Here is a 21,591-nt window from a genome sequence, read left to right as displayed (position 1 = left end):
GTGAAAGTCACTGTTAAAAGGGCGGACACTGTAAAAGTCACTGTTAAAAGGGCGGTAACTGTTAAAGGGGCGGCAACTGTGAAAGTCACTGTTAAAAAGGCAGTCACTGTTACAGGGGTGGCCACTGTGAAAGTCACTGTTAAAGGGGCGGTCACTGTGAAAGTCACTGTTAAAGGGGCGGTCACTGTGAAAGTCACTGTTAAAGGGGCGGTCACTGTGAAAGTCACTGTTAAAGGGGCGGTCACTGTGAAAGTTACTGTTAAAGGTGCGGCCACTGTAAAAGTCACAGTTAAAGGGGCGGTCACTGTTAAAGGGGCGGCAACTGTGAAAGTCACTGTTAAAGAGGCAGTCACTGTTAAAGGGGCGGTCACTGTGAAAGTCACTGTTAAAGGGGCGGTCATTGTGAAAGTCACTGTTAAAGGGGCGGTCACTGTGAAAGTCACTGTTAAAGGGGCGGTCACGGTGAAAGTCACTGTTAAAGGGTCGGTCACTGTGAAAGTCACTGTTAAAGGGGCAGTCACTGTTAAAGGGGAGGCTGGAGGACCTGCGAGCTTCAATTGGCTGATAAGGGTCATTTGACCAAGCTTCTATTGGCTAATGCATTTTTAGGGAATATCTCAGGAACGGTACATCCTAGAGACTTGGTCTAAAACCTTCCCGGACATCTTCCCGATGTGCCATATTTCTTTACTGCTTAAAGGGGCGGACAATGTGGAGGTCACTTTTATTAAAGAGGCGGGCACTGTGGAGGTCACGGTTATTAAATGGGCGGGCACTGTGGAGGTCACTGTTATTAAAGGGGCGGACGCTATGAAGGTCCCTGTTAAAGGGGTGGGCACTGTGAAAGTCACTGTTAAAGGGGCGGTCACTGTGAAAGTCACTGTTAAAGGGGCGGCCACTGTAAAAGTCACTGTTAAAAGAGCGGTAACTGTTAAAGGGGCGGCAACTGTGAAAGTCACTGTTAAAGAGGCAGTCACTGTTACAGGGGCGGCCACTGTGAAAGTCACTGTTAAAGGGGCGGTCACTGTGAAAGTCACTTTTAAAGAGGCGGTCACTGTGAAAGTCACTGTTAAAGGAGCGGTCACTGTGAAAGTCACTGTTAAAGGGGCGGTCACTGTGAAAGTCACTGTTAAAGGGGCGGTCACTGTGAAAGTCACTGTTAAAGGGGCGGTCACTGTGAAAGTCACTGTTAAAGGGGCAGACACTGTGAAAGTTACTGTTAAAGGTGCGGCAACTGTCAAAGTCACAGTTAAAGGGGCGGTCACTGTTAAAGGGGCGGCAACTGTGAAAGTCACTGTTAAAGAGGCAGTCACTGTTAAAGGGGCGGTCACTGTGAAAGTCACTGTTAAAGGGGCGGTCACTGTGAAGGTCACCGTTAAAGGGGCGGTCACTTTGAAAGTCACTTTTAAAGGGACGGTCACTGTGAAAGTCACTGTTAAAGAGGCGGTCACTGTGAAAGTCACTGTTAAAGGGGTGGTCACTGTGAAAGTCACTGTTAAAGGGGCGGTCATTGTGAAAGTCACTGTTAAAGGGGTGGTCACTGTGAAAGTCACTGTTAAAGTGGCAGTCACGGTGAAAGTCACTGTTAAAGGGTCGGTCACTGTTAAAGGGGCAGCCACTGTTAAAGGGGAGGCTGGAGGACCTGCGAGCTTCAATTGGCTGATAAGGGTCATTTGATCAAGCTTCTATTGGCTAATGCATTTTTAGGGAATATCTCAGGAACGGTACATCCTAGAGACTTGGTCTAAAACCTTCCCGGACATCTTCCCGATGTACCTTTGTGCCAAATTTTGTGATTGTAAATGCGACGGCACGGATTCATTGAGCGGACATACAAACACACACACACACACATACTCTCAGCTTTATATATTAGATCTATCTCTTATATATATCTAAAAATGAGTTTCTGTCTGTCTGTCTAGACATCAGCTCTCTAGGACATACCGTCCCTGAGATATTCCCAAAAAGTTAGCCCCCCCTCCCCAATACAAGCCTGCAAGTCTTTCTCTTCAAATCCCAACTTTTATAAACACAGTTTTACTCCAGGTTTCCATAACAACCCAGCCATATTTCTTTACTGCTTAAAGGGGCGGTCACTGTGAAAGTCACTGTTAACGGGGCGTTCACTGTGAAGGTCACTGTTAAAGGGGCGGTCACTTTGAAAGTCACTTTTAAAGGGACGGTTACTGTGAAAGTCACTGTTAAAGAGGCGGTCACTGTTAAAGTCACTGTTAAAGAGGCGGTCACTGTTAAAGTCCCTGTTAAAGGGGCGGTCATTGTGAAAGTCACTGTTAAAGGAGCGGTCATTGTGAAAGTCACTGTTAAAGGGGCGGTCACTGTGAAAGTCACTGTTAAAGGGGCGGACATTGTGAAAGCCACTGTTAAAGGGGCGGTCACTGTTAAAGGGGCGGCAACTGTGAAAGTCACTGTTAACCGCCTCCGGACCACCGAACGCAGGGACGCGTCCTGGAGGCGGTCGATTCATTACTCCTGGACGCATATATGCGTCTTCTCGCGAGACCCGAGATTTCCTATGAACGCGCGCACACAGGCGCGCGCGTTCACAGGATCGGAAGGTAAGCGAGTGGATCTCCAGCCTGCCAGCGGCGATCGTTCGCTTGCAGGCTGGAGATGCGATTTTTTTTAACCCCTAACAGGTATATTAGACGCTGTTTTGATAACAGCGTCTAATATACCTGCTGCCTGGTCCTCTGGTGGTCCCTTTTGCTTGGGTCGACCACCAGAGGACACAGGAAGCTCAGTAATAAGTAGCACCAAACACCACTACACTACACCCCCCCTGTCACTTATTAACCCCTTATTAACCCCTGATCACCCCATATAGACTCCCTGATCACCCCCCTGTCATTGATCACCCCCCTGTCATTGATCACCCCCTTGTAAGGCTCCATTCAGACGTCCGTATGTTTTTTACGGATCCACGGATACATGAATCGGATCCGCAAAACACATACAGACGTCTGACTGGAACCTTACAAGGGGGTGATCACCCCATATAGACTCCCTGATCCCCCCCTGTCATTGATTACCCCCCTGTCATTGATCACCCCCCTGTAAGGCTCCATTCAGACGTCTGTATGTTTTTTACGGATCCACGGATACATGGATCGGATCCGCAAAACACATACGGACATCTGAATGGAGCCTTACAGGGGGGTGATCAATGACAGGGGGGTGATCACCCCATATAGACTCCCTGATCACCCCCCTGTCATTGATCACCCCCCTGTCATTGATCACCCCCCTGTAAGGCTCCATTCAGACGTCCATATGTTTTTTACAGATCCACGGATACATGGATCGGATCCGCAAAACACATACGGACGTCTGAATGGAGCCTTACAGGGGAGTGATCAATGACAGGGGGGTGATAACCCCATATACACTCCCTGATCACCCCCCTGTCATTGATCACCCCCCTGTCATTGATCACCCCCCTGTAAGACTCCATTCAGACTTTTTTTTGGCCCAAGTTAGCGGAAATTGTTTTTTTTTGTTTTTTTTCTTACAAAGTCTCATATTCCACTAACTTGTGTCAAAAAATAAAATCTCACATGAACTCACCATACCCCTCACGGAATCCAAATGCGTAAAAATTTTTTGACATTTAGATTCCAGACTTCTTCTCACGCTTTACGGCCCCTAAAATACCAGGGCAGTATAAATACCCCACATGTGACCCCATTTTGGAAATTAGACACCCCAAGGTATTCGCTGAGGGGCATATTGAGTCCATGAAAGATTTAAATTTTTGTCCCAAGTTAGCTGAAAGGGAGACTTTGTGAGAAAAAACAAATAAAAATCAATTTTTGCTAACTTGTGCCAAAAAAAAAAAAAATTCTATGAACTCGCCATGCCCCTCATTGAATACCTTGGGGTGTCTTCTTTCCAAAATGGGGTCAGTTGTGGGGTATTTATACTGCCCTGGCATTTTAGGGGCCCTAAAGCGTGAGAAGAAGTCTGGGATCCTAATGTCTAAAAATGTCCTCATAAAAGGAATTTGGGCCCCTTTGCACATCTAGGCTGCAAAAAAGTGTCACACATCTGGTATCGCCGTACTCAGGAGAATTTGGGCAATGTGTTTTGGGGTGTCATTTTACATATACCCATGCTGAGTGAGATAAATATCTTGGTCAAATGCCAACTTTGTATAAAAAAATGGGAAAAGTTGTCTTTTGCCGAGATATTTCTCTCACCCAGCATGGGTATATGTAAAAAGACACCCCAAAACACATTGCCCTACTTCTCCTGAGTACGGCGATACCACATGTGTGACACTTTTTTGAAGCCTAGGTGGGCAAAGGGGCCCACATTCCAACGAGCACCTTTCGGATTTCACAGGTCATTTTTTACAGATTTTGATTTCAAACTACTTCTCACGCATTAGGGCCCCTAAAATGCCAGGGCAGTATAACTACCCCACAAGTGACCCCATTTTGGAAAGAAAACACCCCAAGGTATTCCGTGAGGGGCATGGCGAGTTCCTAGAATTTTTTATTTTTTGTCACAAGTTAGCGGAAAATGATGATTTATTTTTTTTTTTTCTTACAAAGTCTCATATTCCACTAACTTGTGACAAAAAATAAAATCTTCCATGAACTCACTATGCCCATCACGAAATACCTTGGGGTGTCTTCTTTCCAAAATGGGGTCACTTGTGGGATAGTTATACTGCCCTGGCATTCTAGGGGCCCTAATGTGTGGTAAGTAGTTTGAAATCAAAATGTGTAAAAAATGGCCTGTGAAATCCAAAAAAGTGTCACACATCTGCTATCGCCGTACATTTTACATATACCCATGCTGGGTGAGATAAATATCTCGGCAAAAGACAACCTTTCCCATTTTTTTATACAAAGTTGGCATTTGACCGAGATATTTCTCTCACCCAGCATGGGTATATGTAAAATGACACCCCAAAACACATTGCCCAACTTCTCCTGAGTACGGCGATACCACATGTGTGACACTTTTTTGCAGCCTAGTCATTTTTTACACATTTTGATTTCAAACTACTTACCACACATTAGGGCCCCTAGAATGCCAGGGCAGTATAACTATCCCACAAGTGACCCCATTTTGGAAAGAAGACACCCCAAGGTATTTCGTGATGGGCATAGTGAGTTCATGGAAGTTAGTGGAATATGAGACTTTGTAAGGAAAAAAAATTAATAAAAAAAAATCATCATTTTCTATGAACTCACTATGCCCATAGCAAATACCTTAGGGTGTCTACTTTCCGAAATGGGGTCATTTATGGGGTGTTTGTACTGTCTGGCCATTGTAGAACCTCAGGAAACATGACAGGTGCTCAGAAAGTCAGAGCTGCTTCAAAAAGCGGAATTTCACATTTTTGTACCATAGTTTGTAAACGCTATAACTTTTACCCAAACCATTTTTTTTTACCCAAACATTTTTTTTTTATCAAAGACATGTAGAACAATAAATTTAGAGAAAAAATTATATATGGATGTCGTTTTTTTAAAAAAAAATTGCAACTGAAAGTGAAAAATGTCATTTTTTTGCAAAAATTTCATTAAATTTCGATTAATAGCAAAAAAAGTAAAAATGTCAGCAGCAATGAAATACCACCAAATGAAAGCTCTATTAGTGAGAAGAAAAGGAGGTAAAATTCATTTGGGTGGTAAGTTGCATGACCAAGCAATAAACGGTGAAAGTAGTGTAGTGCTGAAGTGTAAAAAGTGGCCTGGTCACTAAGGGTGTTTAAGCTAGGGTAGCTGAGGTGGTTAAAGAGGCAGTCACTGTTAAAGGGGCGGTCACTGTGAAAGTCACTGTTAAAGGGGCGGTCACTGTGAAAGTCACTGTTAAAGGGGCGGTCACTGTGAAATTCACTGTTAAAGGGACGGTCACTGTGAAAGTCACTGTTAAAGGGGCGGTCACTGTGAAAGTCACTGTTAAAGGGGTGGACACTGTGAAAGTTACTGTTAAAGGAGCGGCCACTGTAAAAGTCACTGTTAAAAAGGCGGTAACTGTTAAAGGGGCGGCAACTGTGAAAGTCACTGTTAAAGAGGCAGTTACTGTTACAGGGGCGGCCACTGTGAAAGTCACTGTTAAAGGGGCGGTCACTGTTAAAGGGGCGGTCACTGTGAAAGTCACTGTTAATGGGGAAGTCACTGTGAAAGTCACTGTTAAAGGGGCGGTCACTGTGAAAGTCACTGTTAAAGGGGCGGTCACTGTTAAAGGGACGGTCACTGTGAAAGTCACTGTTAAAAGGGCGGTCTCTGTGAAAGTCACAGTTAAAGGATCCTACATAGAGGTCTGCCTACTCTCAAGGAATTTGAATTACCTCCCATGATGGCATATAAAAGGGGCCCCAACATTCGTGATCGAATTGTGAAGGCAGATGTCGGAGGGAAAGATCTGGATAGACCACTACTCTTGGCCCCTAAAAAATATAGGAATTTTCCTTGTCTCTCATGCTGCAACTGCAGTGGCATCATGAGAGGTGATAGCTTCCCACATCCATACAGTGGCAAAATATACAAGTTGAAAGGATATTACATGTGTAGATCTAGAGACGTCATTTATATGATACAGTGCCCATGCAGTTTCATATATGTTGGTGAGACAACTATGGAATTAAGAGAGCGGATCAATAAACACAAGAGTAAAATAAGGAAAGGCTTGATTGATAAACCTGTAGCAAAGCACTTTATTGAGTGTGGACATTCCATAAATCAATTACATTTTCGGGCAATAGATGGTGTAGGGTATCTCTGAAGGGGAGGTGATAAGAATAAGATTCGGAGGAAAAAAGAACTCAAATGGATACACAATTTGAAGTCACTCCGAACTTATGGATTAAACATTGAGGTCAATGTTTCCACAATTGATTGAGTTGTTGTTGTGTAATGTCTTTGTGGGTGTACAATTTTGTATATTGTTTTTACATACAGTGGCCTTTTTCCCCATCCATGATTATCTGAGGGAGGGTATATGGTAATTCTGTCTTGCCGTTACGGCGGAGCAGACGATGATACTCGTATGTACTTTTGGCGGCACAGAATTAAGCTATTGGTTAAGCTATATGTAGATGAATGTATATACCGCCTCTCGATATTTGGACATATATAGTGCCTCTGGATATTGGGATGTATATAGTGTGCCCTGATCGCACTCGTGGGTCTGACATTGCTGGATCATGTGGAATAATTGTTTGGGTAGTCTGGTGTCAGTTTCATATACTGTATGTTGGTGAGACAACTATGGAATTAAGAGAGCGGATCAATAAACACAAGAGTAAAATAAGGAAAGGCTTGATTGATAAACCTGTAGCAAAGCACTTTATTAAGTGTGGACATTCCTTAAATCAACTACATTTTCGGGCAATAGATGGTGTAGGGTATCTCTGAAGGGGAGGTGATAAGAATAAGATTCGGAGGAAAAAAGAACTCAAATGGATACACAATTTGAAGTCACTCCGAACTTATGGATTAAACATTGAGGTCAATGTTTCCACAATTGATTGAGTTGTTGTTGTGTAATGTCTTTGTGGGTGTACAATTTTGTATATTGTTTTTACATACAGTGGCCTTTTTCCCCATCCATGATTATCTGAGGGAGGGTATATGGTAATTCTGTCTTGCCGTTACGGCGGAGCAGACGATGATACTCGCATGTACTTTTGGCGGCACAGAATTAAGCTATTGGTTAAGCTATATGTAGATGAATGTATATACCGCCTCTCGATATTTGGACATATATAGTGCCTCTGGATATTGGGATGTATATAGTGTGCCCTGATCGCACTCGTGGGTCTGACATTGCTGGATCATGTGGAATAATTGTTTGGGTAGTCTGGTGTCACTGTCCTACAATCTATATTATATAGTGTGGATTGTGATCACTTTGGGCTGCTCATATATAGGTGGTGGATCACAGTCTATATTTGTGAGGCTTCTGTAGAAACTTGGATGCCTCCGATGGCGCTGTGGGTTGCTGTGGCAACATTGGGACGCCCTCTGTGAGGTCAGATAGTTGCTCTAGAGGAACTCAATCCGATCGAAGCGCTTGTGGACGGCTATATTTGTGAGCCCCTACGTCATCCTACACAAATAGCCAGGTCTTAACCAGCTTCCTAAATTCCAGGTAATCTGATGTTGTTCTGATATGTTCTGGGAGGGAGTTCCAGATCTTGGGGGCTAATGCTGAGAAACGTCTGTCCCCCCTTGTCTTGAGGCGGGTTCTTGGCACCGACAAAAGGGAGGCTGAGGTGGATCTCAGTTCTCTAGGAGGATGGTAACGTGTTATCTTTTTTTGCAGATAGATGGGGCCTGTTTTGTGGAGGGCTTTGTGTGTTAAGCAGCACAGCTTAAACTGCACTCTCTCTTTCACTGGGAGCCAGTGGAGTTCCCTGCGTGCTTTTGTAACAGAGTCTGTCCAGTCTAGTTTCTTGATGAGCCGGATGGCTCTGTTTTGACAGAGTTGCAGAGCTCTCAGATCTTTCTCTGGTAGCCCCGCATACATTGCATTGCCGTAGTCCAGGTGGGAGTTGACTAGCGCTCCCACCACGACCTGTCTGCATGTGTTGGGGAGAAACGGTAGGGCTTTTTTTAGAAGGAATAGGGCGAAGTTTGCTTTCCGTATTACTTCTTTAATCTGGGGACGGAGGCTCATTTCTTGATCCAAAATTATCCCCAGACTCTTTCCTTGTGTGGCAATGGCAACCAACGTTTTCCCCAAAGATAGACGGGGCGGCAGCCTCAGGTGTTTTATGTAGTGCAATAAGCTCAGTCTTGGTTGGGTTGAGTTTGAGGTGGTTATGTGCTAGCCAGTTCCTGGCCTTATTTAGTCCTTCTTGCATGAGTTTATAGTCATCAGCGGATTTCGATACTCTCAAAAGGATCTGTGTATCGTCCGCATAAGACTCATAGCTGATGTTATACTCCTTCAGAATGGCGAGCAGAGGTCGGACATAAATGTTGAAGAGTAATGGCGAGAGGGGAGATCCCTGAGGGACTCCCCACTCCACCTTCTCGACTGGGGAAAAGAATGAGCCCAGTTTGACTCTCTGAACTCTGTTTTTCAGGAAAGAGTCAAACCAGGCAAGTCCGTGGTTATCTACTCCAATGTCAGCTTTTAATCTATTTAGGAGGATGGAATGGCTGATAGTGTCGAAGGCTGCCGACATGTCTAGGAGAACCAGCCAAGTCCCCCCTCCCTCGTCAGCGACCCCTAGGGCTTCATCCCAAAGGCTGACCAGGGCGGATTCCGTGCTGTGTGTTGGCCTGAAGCCCGACTGATATTCATCTAGAAGTCGATGCTGTTCTACGTGCAGCTGGAGTTGGCTTGCCACTGCTATCTCCATGATTTTAGCTATTAGGTGGATGTTGGTAATCGGTCTGAAATTGGCCATCATATTTATATCTGCTCCTGGTTTCTTGAGGAGGGGAGTTATGATTCCTAACTTGAGAGTCTCAGGGACGTTACCACTGAGAAAGAAGTCATTTATAATTCTTAGAATTAACGGGGCAATGGTGGTCGTGCATTCAATAAGAGATTTAGTTTGGATATTGGAGAGGGGATAAGTTGCTTTGGACATATTTTTCATGCTTTTAGTTAGGTCTTCAAGTTTTAATGGGCATAGAGTAAAGGTGTGGGTGGGGTTTATCACGTTGTTCTCTATGGGGGGAACAGTTGCCTGTTGAGCTAGCAAGATGTCGTTTTGGATGTCATCAACTTTTTGTTTAAAAAATTTCGAGATGTCGTTGCAGAGGTCTTGGGATTCGGGGATAGTGGTTTTGAGGCCATCAGGGTTAGCTAGATCGAAAATGATCTGAAAGATCTTTTTAGGCTTTTGAGCAGCATTTTCGATCTCGCTAGCAAAATGGTCTTGTTTGGCCTTAAAGATTGCTTTGTGGTAAATCGTCAGTTGGGTCTTATATTTTAGCTGTGATTCTTCTATCGGGTTTTTCCTCCATGCCCTCTCTAGTCTGTTGCATTCTATTTTCACTATTTTTAGTTCTCTCGTATACCACAGTGCTTTTTTCCCTGATTTCTTTACCAGTCTCAAGGGGGCATGTTGGTCCGCCGTTTTTTTTGACGATGTCGTCAAATTGTAATGTGAGTTTCTCACAGGGCAGATTGAGATCGATTTTGCTGATGTATTCTTCTAAGGTAGGTAGGAGTTTGTCATATGTCAGGTTGTTGTTATTTCTTCGCCAATTTTTTTTTTCTCCTGTGGTTAGCTGCTTCGTGTTAATTGGGATGTGGAGTTCAAAGGCTATGAGTCTGTGGTCAGTCCAGGGCAATTCTTCTGGATCTTCTACCGTTAAGTTTAGATTTTTTTCAAAAATCGGATCGAGCAAGTGACCCGCTTTATGTGTGGGTTTGTCAACCCTTAAGGTAAGTTGGGCTAAGTCGAACTGTGTGGTGACTTTTTGGGCTGAGGTATCTTGCTTATCGTTGAACCAAAGGTTAAGGTCCCCTAGAATAAGAAGTCTATGATGTTTTATTGTGAGATCCGTGTCCCATTCTATGAAGTTGTCTGTGAAATGAGTGCGGGTTCCTGGGGGTCTGTAACATAACGCTGTTATTATTGTATATTTATTTCCTAACGTCAGACGTGCTATGAGTGTTTCCCATGATGGGTTTTCCGTAGGAAGGTTAATTTCTGTTATTTTTATTGTGTTTTTATGTACAATCGCTATCCCTCCCCCCTGTTTGTTCGGCCTATTCTTTATGATGATGTTGTAGTCTGGTGGGAGAATTTCCCCGATGTCTACCCTGGACTTTTCTGTAAACCATGATTCCGTAATGAACAGACATTCATAGTTTCCATCTATGCATAGGTCGCGAATTTCATATTTATTCTTAACTGCCGATCTGGCGTTTATTAAGGCACATCTTAGGTCAGTGTGGAGGGATTTTCTTTTCGGGGGCCGTTTATTTTGTTCTGGATATTTTGGGTCCGTGCTATCTATGGTTTGTGGCGAATGGTTAAGAATAGGTGTTTTTAAAATCTTAGGTTTAAAAGCTTTGGTTAAAATAGCACCAGGGATATCTGTGCCCCTGTTTTGTAGTGCCAGCAGTTGTTGTGAATCGTACTTGATTCGCAGATCTGAGGTATGCGACCCAGGGTGACCGCTCTGACGTGAGTGATTGGACAGCTGTGCATACATGCGCACATAGCGGTGAGAGACGCCGAACGCTGTAATGGATGTTATGATCTACACATGGTGCACAGCGATGTCATGTGATGATGGGATTGACTTATAGTGTGATTGGTTGACATTCAGGTGAGACATAGAGGTATATTAGGCTAAAGAGGGGTTGAAGAAATGTGTATATTCGTTGGTCAGTTTATACCATTGCCTGTAATTGGATAATCTGGATGGGGTGGCGCACTTGTTTTTACCATAAATACATGGATGTAACCCAATGTGAATAGGCTTGACAAAGGCTGTATATCAGCCGAAACTTTGCTGCTATGTGTACTGTTGCTTTGAAGTCCGAATAAAAGTCGATAATGTGATATGCTGCTGATACCGTCTGCATTTAGCTATATATTCCAGCCGTTGGATCCAGGGCCATTGGTGAGGCTGTTGCATCTACAAGAATACATCAATAAGGACCGAGTGGTGCTGCTTCTACATTTTGTTTACAGTTAAAGGGGCAGTCACTGTGAAAGTCACTGTTAAAGGGGCGGTCACTCTGAAAGTCACTGTTAAAGGGGCGGTCACTCTGAAAGTCACTGTTAAAGGGGCAGTCACTGTGAAAGTCACTGTTAAAGGGGCGGTCACTCTGAAAGTCACTGTTAAAGGGGCGGTCACTCTAAAAGTCACTTTTAAAGGGGCGGGCACTGTGGAGGTCTCTGTTAAAGGGACGGGCACTGTGGAAGTCACTGTTAAAAGGGCGAGTACTGTGAAGGTCACTGTTAAAGGGGCGGCCACTATGAAGGTCACTGTTCAAGGGGTGGTCAATGCTAAAGGGATGGTCACTGTTAAAGGGGCGAGCACTGTAGAGGTCACTGTTAAAGGGGCGGGCACTGTGAAGGTCATTGTTATAGGGGCTGGGACTGTGGAGTTCAATGTTAAAGGGGTGGTCACTGTGGAGTTCAATGTTAAAGGGGCGGGCACTGTGGAGGTCATTGTTAAAGAGGCTGTAGAGGTCACTGTTATGGGGGAAACTGTCAATATCTTTTTACAACACACAGAAACATAAAATGAAATAGATGAAATATACCCGTGCAAAGCCAGATCCTTCTGCTAGTATATCTTATATATATATAAAAATGAGTTTCTGTCTGTCTAGACATCTACACGTTCTTTATGCACGACCAAACAACTGGACCGATCTTCACCAAATTTGTGTGGCGGTCACTGTGAAAGTCACTGTTAAAGGGGCTGTCACTGTGAAAGTCACTGTTAAAGGGGTGGTCACTGTGAAAGTCACTGTTAAAGGGGCGGTCACGGTGAAAGTCACTGTTAAAGGGGCAGCCACTGTTAAAGGGGCGATTGCTGTGAAAGTCACTGTTAAAGGGCGGTCACTGTGAAAGTCACTGTTAAAGGGGCAGTCACTGTGAAAGTCACTGTGAAAGGGGAGGTCACTGTGACAGTCACTGTTAAAGGGGTGGTCACTGTGAAAGTCACTGTTAAAGGGGCGGTCACTGTAAAAGTCACTGTTAAAGGGGCGGTCACTGAAGTCACTGTTTAAGGGGCGGTCACTGTGAAAGTCACTGTTAAAGGGGCGGTCACTGTGAAAGTCACTGTTAAATGCGCGGCCACTGGTAATGGGGCGGTCACTGTGAAAGTCCCTGTTAAAGGGCGGTCACTGTTAAAGGGGCGGTCACTGTGAAAGTCACTGTTAAAGAGGAGGTCACTGTGACAGTCATTCTTAAAGGGGCGGTCACTGTGAAAGTCACTGTTAAAGGGGGAGGTCACTGTAAAAGTCACTGTTAAAGTGACGGGCACTGTGGAGGTCTCTGTTAAAGGGGCGGCCACTATGAAGGTTACTATTAAAGAAGTGGTTAATGCTAAAGGGGCGGTCACTGTTAAAGGGGCGGGCACTGTGGAGAACACTGTTAAAGGGCAAGCACTGTTAAAGGGGTGGGGACTGTGAAGGTCATTGTTAAAGGGGCGGGTACTGTAGAGGTCACTGTTATGGGGGGAACTATCGATATCTTTTTACGACACAGAAACATAAAATGAAATAGACAAAATATAAGCTGGGTCCTTCTGCTAATATATATATATATATATATAAAATTGTATTTATTTTACTTTGTCACTTTGTATTTCCTCATAGGCCATGCGTTTAAAAATAATAACCAGTGCACATATTAAGAAACCTCTAAAGTGTAATGAATTTGTATTTTCCGGTGAAAGAACATTTGAAACTATGCCTTTTGCTTCTGGTAAGTTACTAGTTACCTTTTTATATAAAATCTAGATAATGAGACACACTTGCATCCTCTATGAAACAATAATTCTAGATAATTACTAAGAACTTTGTCTTGTACCTTTCCTATGCTAGGGGAAGGGGAATGGTTGTCAATGTATTCATGTATGAGAGGAATAACAGAGGAACGGCGCAAGCCAAAGCTCTAAGGAAAAAAAAAACAGAATTATTACTTAATGGAGAATACAAGTATTTATTACAGTAGACATGTCAAGAGTAGCGTTGAGCGTTAATATTCGAATAGCAAATTTTAATCGCGAATATCGGCACTTTGAGAATTCACAAATATTCAGAATATAACGCTATATATTTGTAAAATCGAATATTCGTTTCTTTTGTTTTGTTTTATAACACAGTACACATCAGGTGATCATCCCTCCCTTCTTCTAGCTTGTGGACCAATGAGAAGGCTTTGTCACAGCTTAGCAACATCCCTAGCAGCCAATAGAAAAGTTGCTTACCCCTTACTATATAAGAACCTCCCCAGCAGCTATTTTCTAAAGTTTATTGCAGTTATGAAAGAGACATCTCTATAGTGTAGCTGATAGGTTCTGCTGTCCATACATACATGCTACAGACATAGTGCTGTGATGTCACAAGTTGCACGTATTGCGAAAAAATATGCTCATCATTAATTGCTGAAAATTCGCAAGCGCAAATATATTAGAGCACTCTATCTGCATATAAATCTATTCTAATGTTCTGCCGTGCCAACCATTTTCTCCAGTCTCAGGAAACTTATACCAACTTGAGAAATGTAGCATAAATGAGCCACGCCTGTATTTCGCGTGCATTGCCGATTTTCGTAATCAAGAATGTTATCTCGAATTCTCGAATTTGCGAATATATCACGAATATTCTACAAAATATTGGCAAAATATTGCGAATTTGAAAAATGCCCCTGCCCCTCATCACTAGTCAGGAGAGCTGACGGGGCCACTTTGTTTTCACTGATTAGTCAGAAATTCTAATAGACAGTACTTGTTCACCGTTTTCAAGGCTTGTATGTGCTGTCAGTGAATGGAAGCATTCTTATTTTTATCAAATGATGAAAACCAACGGTGGATCGAAGATTGAAATGCAGAGGGAGCTCTTGAAAAAATAGTGATACACAACATGCCGCAGTGAATTTTCCTTTATTTGGTTACGTTCCTCCCCACTCCATTAAATTTGTGCGCAATTTCAGCAAAACGATCCTCAGTTGTGTACAGGTAGCCTTATATTTTCAAGGTCTGTTTTACAAGGCCAGTCAGTGACCTATATGATAGATATCCAATAATTAGCACTGGAGATTGTTATATATATATTTTTTCTTACATCTTTGTATGTATTTATTTTAAGTTCCCGCAGGCGCACCGCCTGTATTTAACGATGGCGCAGTAGACCGCTCATCATCACAGCCAATACCAAAGCCAGAAGAAAGTGAAAAAGTAAGAACAGATTTCCCTGAGACCTGGATTTGGGGACTTGTTGCTCTTGGGTAAGTTGTCACAAGGAAACTGCACAGACATCTATTTGAGCTGTTTTCTTCCAAAAAATAGAACCACGCCTGTCTACATGATGCACATAGTATTAGAGCTCAGCCACATTAACCTCAATTGTATGCAAAAAATGTCATTTTACATAATTAGCAGAAAAATCTTAGTGAACTTTCAAATAATTAAGTTTTTTTCTTCGCTTGCATTAAAAGGACCTTTATATTAAATGTTCTTTTTTTAGTTAGATATTCCTTAATTAATTATTATTATTATTATTATTTTTTTATTATTATTTTTTTAATGGGGACTGCTCCCGCTATAAAAAAAGAAAATTCCTGACGATTGTCCAACAAGATTGTCTCTTTAAAGGGTCACTATGCTGAAAACTTGTGATCTGTTATAGGGATATATCAAAAGTTTAGATTAGTGAAGGTCTAAACCAGGCATCCTCAAACTGCGGCCCTCCAGCTGTTGCAAAAATACAACTCCTAACATGACCAAACAGCCTACAGATATCAGCCTACAGCAGTGCATTGTGGGAGTTGACGTTTTACAACAGCTGGAGAGGCCTCAGTTTGAGGATGCCTGGTCTAAACTATAAGATTGGATACAATTAGTGTTGGTCGAGCACCAAAGTGCTCGTGTGCTCTGGTGCTCGAGTAGAACACTTACCGATGCTCGGGTGCTCTACCGAGCACCCGAGCACAATGGAAGTCAATGGGAGAACCCGAGCATTAAACCAGGCACCCCATGCTCTGACTCCATATATAGCTATGTCCATATATGGAGTCAGTGCTTGGGGACACCCCAGTGTATTAAAATCTAATTTAGCCTCTATTTCTGAAAAGTTTCTGGCAGGATTCAAACTCATAACCTTCTACATTACAGCCATGCAGCTCTATAGTGTAGTTTGAATCCCGCCAGAATCTTTTCAGAAATAGAGGCTAAATTAGATTTAAATACACTGACTCGAGCATGCTCGCTCAACACTAGATGCAATGTAGCAAGTTCTCTATAAGGTTTGTACAGTTTTCTTTCTTCAAGATGTAAATATGAATAGACTTGTTCACTAACAACAAGCACCGATCTTGCAAATGATGAGGGAATTAAGCACAACCCATTGCATATTAGACAGTTAACCATATAAAACTAAGTTCTAGTTATAGAAAACTGGATTCGGTTGTCCAGGGGCAGTAAAATCAGTTTATTGATCATGAATGAACTTACTAATATACTTTATCAAATATTCTCTGATCGTCCCATTTCAGACTCGCTGATCTGGCCCCATAACGTCAACTTCCATGTTCATTCCAACAAGCAAAGAGCTTTCCCTACCCCCCTCTATCAGTGATGTGCTGGAAGGGGTTGGGTGATTGGGTCATTTCAATAACTAAGACAGACACTTTCTCTATCTCGGCATCAGCCAAGATGGAGAAGACATCTGGGTTCACTATTGATTGGCTCCAGACAGCCCCCCTTCAAACGCATCAATGGCATTGCCTGTGTCTGAATGAACAAAGAAGTGGAGGTTCCCAGGACCAGGAAGGAGATCTGAAATTGGACTACCCAAGCAGATTTGATTCATAAAATGTATTAGTAATGAACCACCAGCACAGGATGGATGAAAACCGGCATCTAAATCGCAGATCTTCATAAATGTCCCCCTATGATTCTAAATATGTATTTCTTTTAGTCAAACTCAATTGCAATCCCCCACAATTTGCTTGAAAAGGTTCTGAGTTGTACATGTCAAACAGGAGTAAGTCACGCTTCTTTTTCCCACTTCCTGAATATTCATAATCAGCAGCTGCTGGGAAGGTGTGTGTCAGAGAAGATGGATGGCCTCATTATTGCCTATTTGCATAACAGGACTGCTGAGCTCATGCACAACTTTAGGAGGACTCATCAGGACTTGGAAGGGGAGGGTGATTACAGGATCACAGAGGGGGTTAGAACGTGAGTCTTACAAAAGTAATTACATCTTCAGAATCAAGGGTCTCCAGGCTATATAACAGATGTATTAGCCGAGGAGATAAAATGTGATGACAGGTTCTCTTTAACTTGTTTCATGAGCAATAAACAGATCTTCTGCCATTGGAAAATCCGTTTCAATGCGATCCCCATCTTAAAATATGACATCATATTGCTAGAACATATCTTTAATTGGTGCAGGTTTTATCTCTGATCACATGAATGAAAGTAAAAAATGTCCTTTCTGCAGCCTCTCCACACTGTGGTGGTCTCTTCATAATGAGGATTGCTGGGATTCCTGGCAGTTGGACCCCCACTGATCAGGAAATCATACCCAGCAATATGCCATTACTTCTTCTTGTTGGACAACTCCTTAATGGGCATTATCTGTCATTTTTTTTAAAATGAATGTGTTCCCCCCTCATGCAGCTTAGAGCTATCCCATTCACTGCGCAGCTGGAACCCAGGTACATTGTGGGTTGTAGCCAAGAGTGGATTACATGCACAATGTACGGCAGTGCAGCGTTAGCTTGGTTTGAACATTAACATCATTATTAATGTGATAGTTGTAAAATGAGCAAAAAAAAGACGGCTAACCCCTTTAAATCAATTGCAAAAGTATTACTGGAAAACAAGTCTAGTTTCTTGTTTTATCTAGAGAATCTGGAAGAACTGAAATCCATCATAAGGCTCCGGATACCATCACTGACTGGAATGCAGGAGCCGTATGTATGGGACCCAGTGGATTTGGCCTCTCTCCATCATCCTCGTTAAGAGTTTTCAAGCCATTCTTTGTCGAACTTACCCTCCCGTACTCTGTTGTTAGAGGAGAGTCCTTTGTCCTTAAAGCCTCAGTCTTTAACTACGGGGAACAATCTATAAAGGTAAACAACGTAACAGTCTACAATGTATTATAAACATGTTCTCTTAAAGTGCAAGGGTTAACTATGCCAAAGAAAGGCAGGCCCAAAATCCAGTACCAGAGCAATGATTCTGAGGGTCAACTAATTGTAGCTGCATGAAATAAAGCCTATATTTTTGTTTTTATAATTTTCGATATATTATTTGCTACATAGTTACATAGTTAAAACGGTTGAAAAAAAACATAAGTCCATCAAGTTCAACCAAGGGATAGGTGGGGACGCAAATCCCAGAAGTAAATGAAACTAAGATTTCTTCACATTTTCATAAGCATTAATGTTGTTTACTTTTAATAATTCATCTAAACTGTCCACTGTTCCTGCTGTGACCACGTCCTGAGGAAGTCTATACAGTAAAGACGTTTTTACGCTTTTGGAGACTGAACTTTATCTTCTCCAGTCGGAGGCAGTGCACCCTTGTCTTTTGAGTGCATTTTACATTAAACAGTTTTTCACCATACTTTTTGTGTAGCCCATATATATATTTGTATAGGTCAATCATGTCTCCCCTTAGACGTCTCTTCTCAAGACTAAATAAATTCAATTAATTTAAATCTTTTTTCAAAACTAAGACCCTCCATACCCCTTATCAGTTTAGTCGCTCTTCTCTGTACTTTTTCCAGCTGCAGAGCGTCCTTTCTATGGACTGGTGCCCAGAACTGAACTGCATATTCCAGATAAGGCTGCACCAACGCTTTGTAAAGTGGTAGTATTACATCCCTGCCCTGCGAGTCCATGCCTCGTTTAATGTATGACAATATCCTGGTGGCCTTAGAAGAGGCTGATTGACATTGCATGCTGTTATTCAATCTATGATCTACAACAAGCATGTCAAACTCAAAGGCTAACATGGGCCAAAAAAAACAAAATTTAAGTTTATGTGGGCCGCATAAAAAAAAATAATATTTTTTTTTACAATATAATGCAGACTGATCCGTTCTGAACGGATCCACCGTCTGCATTATATGAGCGGATCCGTCTCAGACGGATCTGCTCTGAACGCAAGTGTGAAAGTAGCCTTAGGGGTGAGAACCTGGGATCTTTCATCTCTTGTCCTATTCAGCTCTATCAGGGTGAATAGGACTTCACACTGTCCCTGCTGCTCTGTGCCTTGTGCACACAGCATCAGGGATGTTACCATGGCAACCAGGGCTTCTGTAGCATCCTGGCTGCCATGGTAACTGATCGGAGCCCCAGGCTTACACAGCTGGGGCTCCGATCAGAAGCTGCCACTGCACCACCAATGAGGGGGAGGGGAGAGGTCCCTGTGGCCACTGCCACCAATGATTTTAATACTGGGGGGGTTGAGAGGGGCTGGCGCACTGTGCCACCAATGATTTTAATGGGATGGGGGGTTGAGGGGGGGGGGGCACACTGCACCACCAATGATAAATTACCCCTTTATACAGGAGGCTGGTACTGGCAGATCAGCAGTTAACCCCTCAGGTGCGGCACCTAAGGGGTTAACTGCCTCTGATCGCAGCTCCCTGTCAGCGGCGGGTGCCGGCAATGCGATTCTGCTGCCGGCACCCGCCTCCTGTATTGTGTTAAAGACTGACTTTCACTATCAGGCCACACAGAGCGGCGCCCAGCGATGTCTCAGCACTCACCATTAGTCCTGGGCGCCGCTCCGTTCGCCCGCAGTGCTCCATTACTGTCTCCTCTCCTGCTCCACATGCTGCTGATTACTATCGGAGCGATGGGAGGAGACATCAGCTTCACTAGTGGGCGTTCCTTCTTCCTGGCTGTAGCGCTGTCCAATCGCAGCGCAGGGAGAAGGAACGCCCACTAGTGAAGCTGATGTCTCCTCCCATCGCTCCGATAGTAATCAGCAGCATGTGGAGCAGGAGAGGAGACAGTAATGGGGCACTGCGGGCGAACGGAGCTGCGCCCAAGACTAATGGTGAGTGCTGAAACATCGCTGGGCGCCGCTCTGTGTGGGAAATGTCCTATCATCATCGTGGCTCAGTGCGCCCGCCCCTCCTCCGCCCCTCTCTCCTCATTGGTGGCGCAGTGCGCCCGCCCCTCCTCCCCCCCCTCTCTTCTCATTGGTGGCAGCGGCAGCGGCAGCAGCACAGGGGGAGGGAGGCCCGCGGGCCGCATGTTTGACACCCATGATCTACAAGGACACCCAAATCCTTCTATATAAGTGACTCCCCCAGTGTTACACCCCCTAGGACATATGAAGCACAGAGATTATTACTACCAAGATGCATAACTTTACATTTATCCATATTGAACCTCATTTGCCAAGTTGATGCCCAATCACTGAGTGTTCAAGTCAGCTTGTAGTTTATGGACATCTTTCATAGACTATATAGTACTACATAGCTTGGTGTCATCTGCAAAAATAGAAATGGTGGTACTAATCCTGTCCTCGATACTATTAATAAATAAATTGAATAATATAGGGCCCAGCACTAAACCTTACACCACTTATAACCCAGGACCATTCTGAATAGAAATCATTGACCACAACTCTCTGGACACGGTCCTTCAGCCAGTTTTCAATCCAATTACAAACTATACTTTCCAAGCCTATAGATCTTGCTTTACCTATTAGGCAACTACGAGGGACAGTATCAAAAACCTTTGCAAAATTCAGAAACACTACATCTACAGCCGCCCCTCTGTCCAGGCTTCTACTCACTTCCTCATAAAAACAAATCAGGTTAGTCTGACAACTCCTGTCCTTGGTAAACCCATGTTGGTTATCACCTATAATATTATTTACAGTCACATACACCTGTGTATAGTCCCTTAAGAGTCTTTCAAACATTTTCCCCGCAACAGAAGTTAAACTAACTGGTCTATAATTACCTATAGAGAACCTAGATCTTTTTTAGAATATGGGCACCACATTTGCCTTGCACCAATCACTTGGCACTGTACCAGTACCTAGAGAATCTTTAAAAATTATAATTGATAAATTGAGTATATTACTGGATGTACTAACAGTCCTGGCACCATCAATATCAGCTCCTTTCTCTTTTTTTGTATATACAGAGCTCAAAAAACTATTTAATAACTCTCAAATTAAAACCTTTTCCTTATGTTCAGTTACGATACCCCTTTACCGTTATTTAGGAGACCTACCTACTAATACCTTGTTTTTTTAGCATTTATATATTTAAATAATTTTTTAATGGATTTTCTTTGCTCTCTTTTGTTACCTGTTGTTCGTTTTCTATTTTTGTTGATTTTATCTCCCTTTTAACAGATTTAATTAAGTCCTTTGTAAACTTCAAAGGCTACAGCTAACCAAATTTGTATATTTTAAATGTGCTTTTTTAACATTTATTGCCCTTTTTACAGTAGCTGAAAGCCATGGGGGGTTTAAATTTAGCTGTTTATACTTGTTAACTACAGGAATAAATTGTGTAGTGTACCGTAATTACACAATGTTGATTTAAAGCTCTCCCATTATCTTCAGTATTATTAGGTGAAAATTGGACTTTTTTGACAGAGTTTGCTTTTCATAGCTCAGGAGTAGAGTTGAGCGAACACCTGGATGTTAGGGTTCGAGAAGTTCGGCCGAACTTCCCGTAAATGTTCGGGTTCGGGATCCGAACCCGACCCGAACTTCGTCCCGAACCCCATTGGAGTCAATGGGGACCCGAACTTTTCGGCACTAAAAAGGCTGTAAAACAGCCCAGGAAAGAGCAAGAGGGCTGCAAAAGGCAGCAACATGTAGGTAAATCCCCTGCAAACAAATGTGGATAGGGAAATGAATTAAAATAAAAATAAAAAAATAAAAATTAACCAATATCAATTGGACAGAG

General features: G+C 43.1%; 1 pseudogene; it reads left to right on the top strand.

The window, feature by feature from the left end:
* LOC121005492 overlaps nt 1–21,591 on the top strand; it is a 239,421-nt pseudogene that overhangs the window by 121,925 nt on the left and 95,905 nt on the right.

This window comes from Bufo bufo, chromosome 6 (assembly GCF_905171765.1).
Source record: "Bufo bufo chromosome 6, aBufBuf1.1, whole genome shotgun sequence".
NCBI lineage: Eukaryota > Metazoa > Chordata > Amphibia > Anura > Bufonidae > Bufo > Bufo bufo.
The sequence above is the reverse complement of the archived record's forward strand: the minus strand, read 5'-3'. Positions and strand labels throughout refer to the sequence as shown.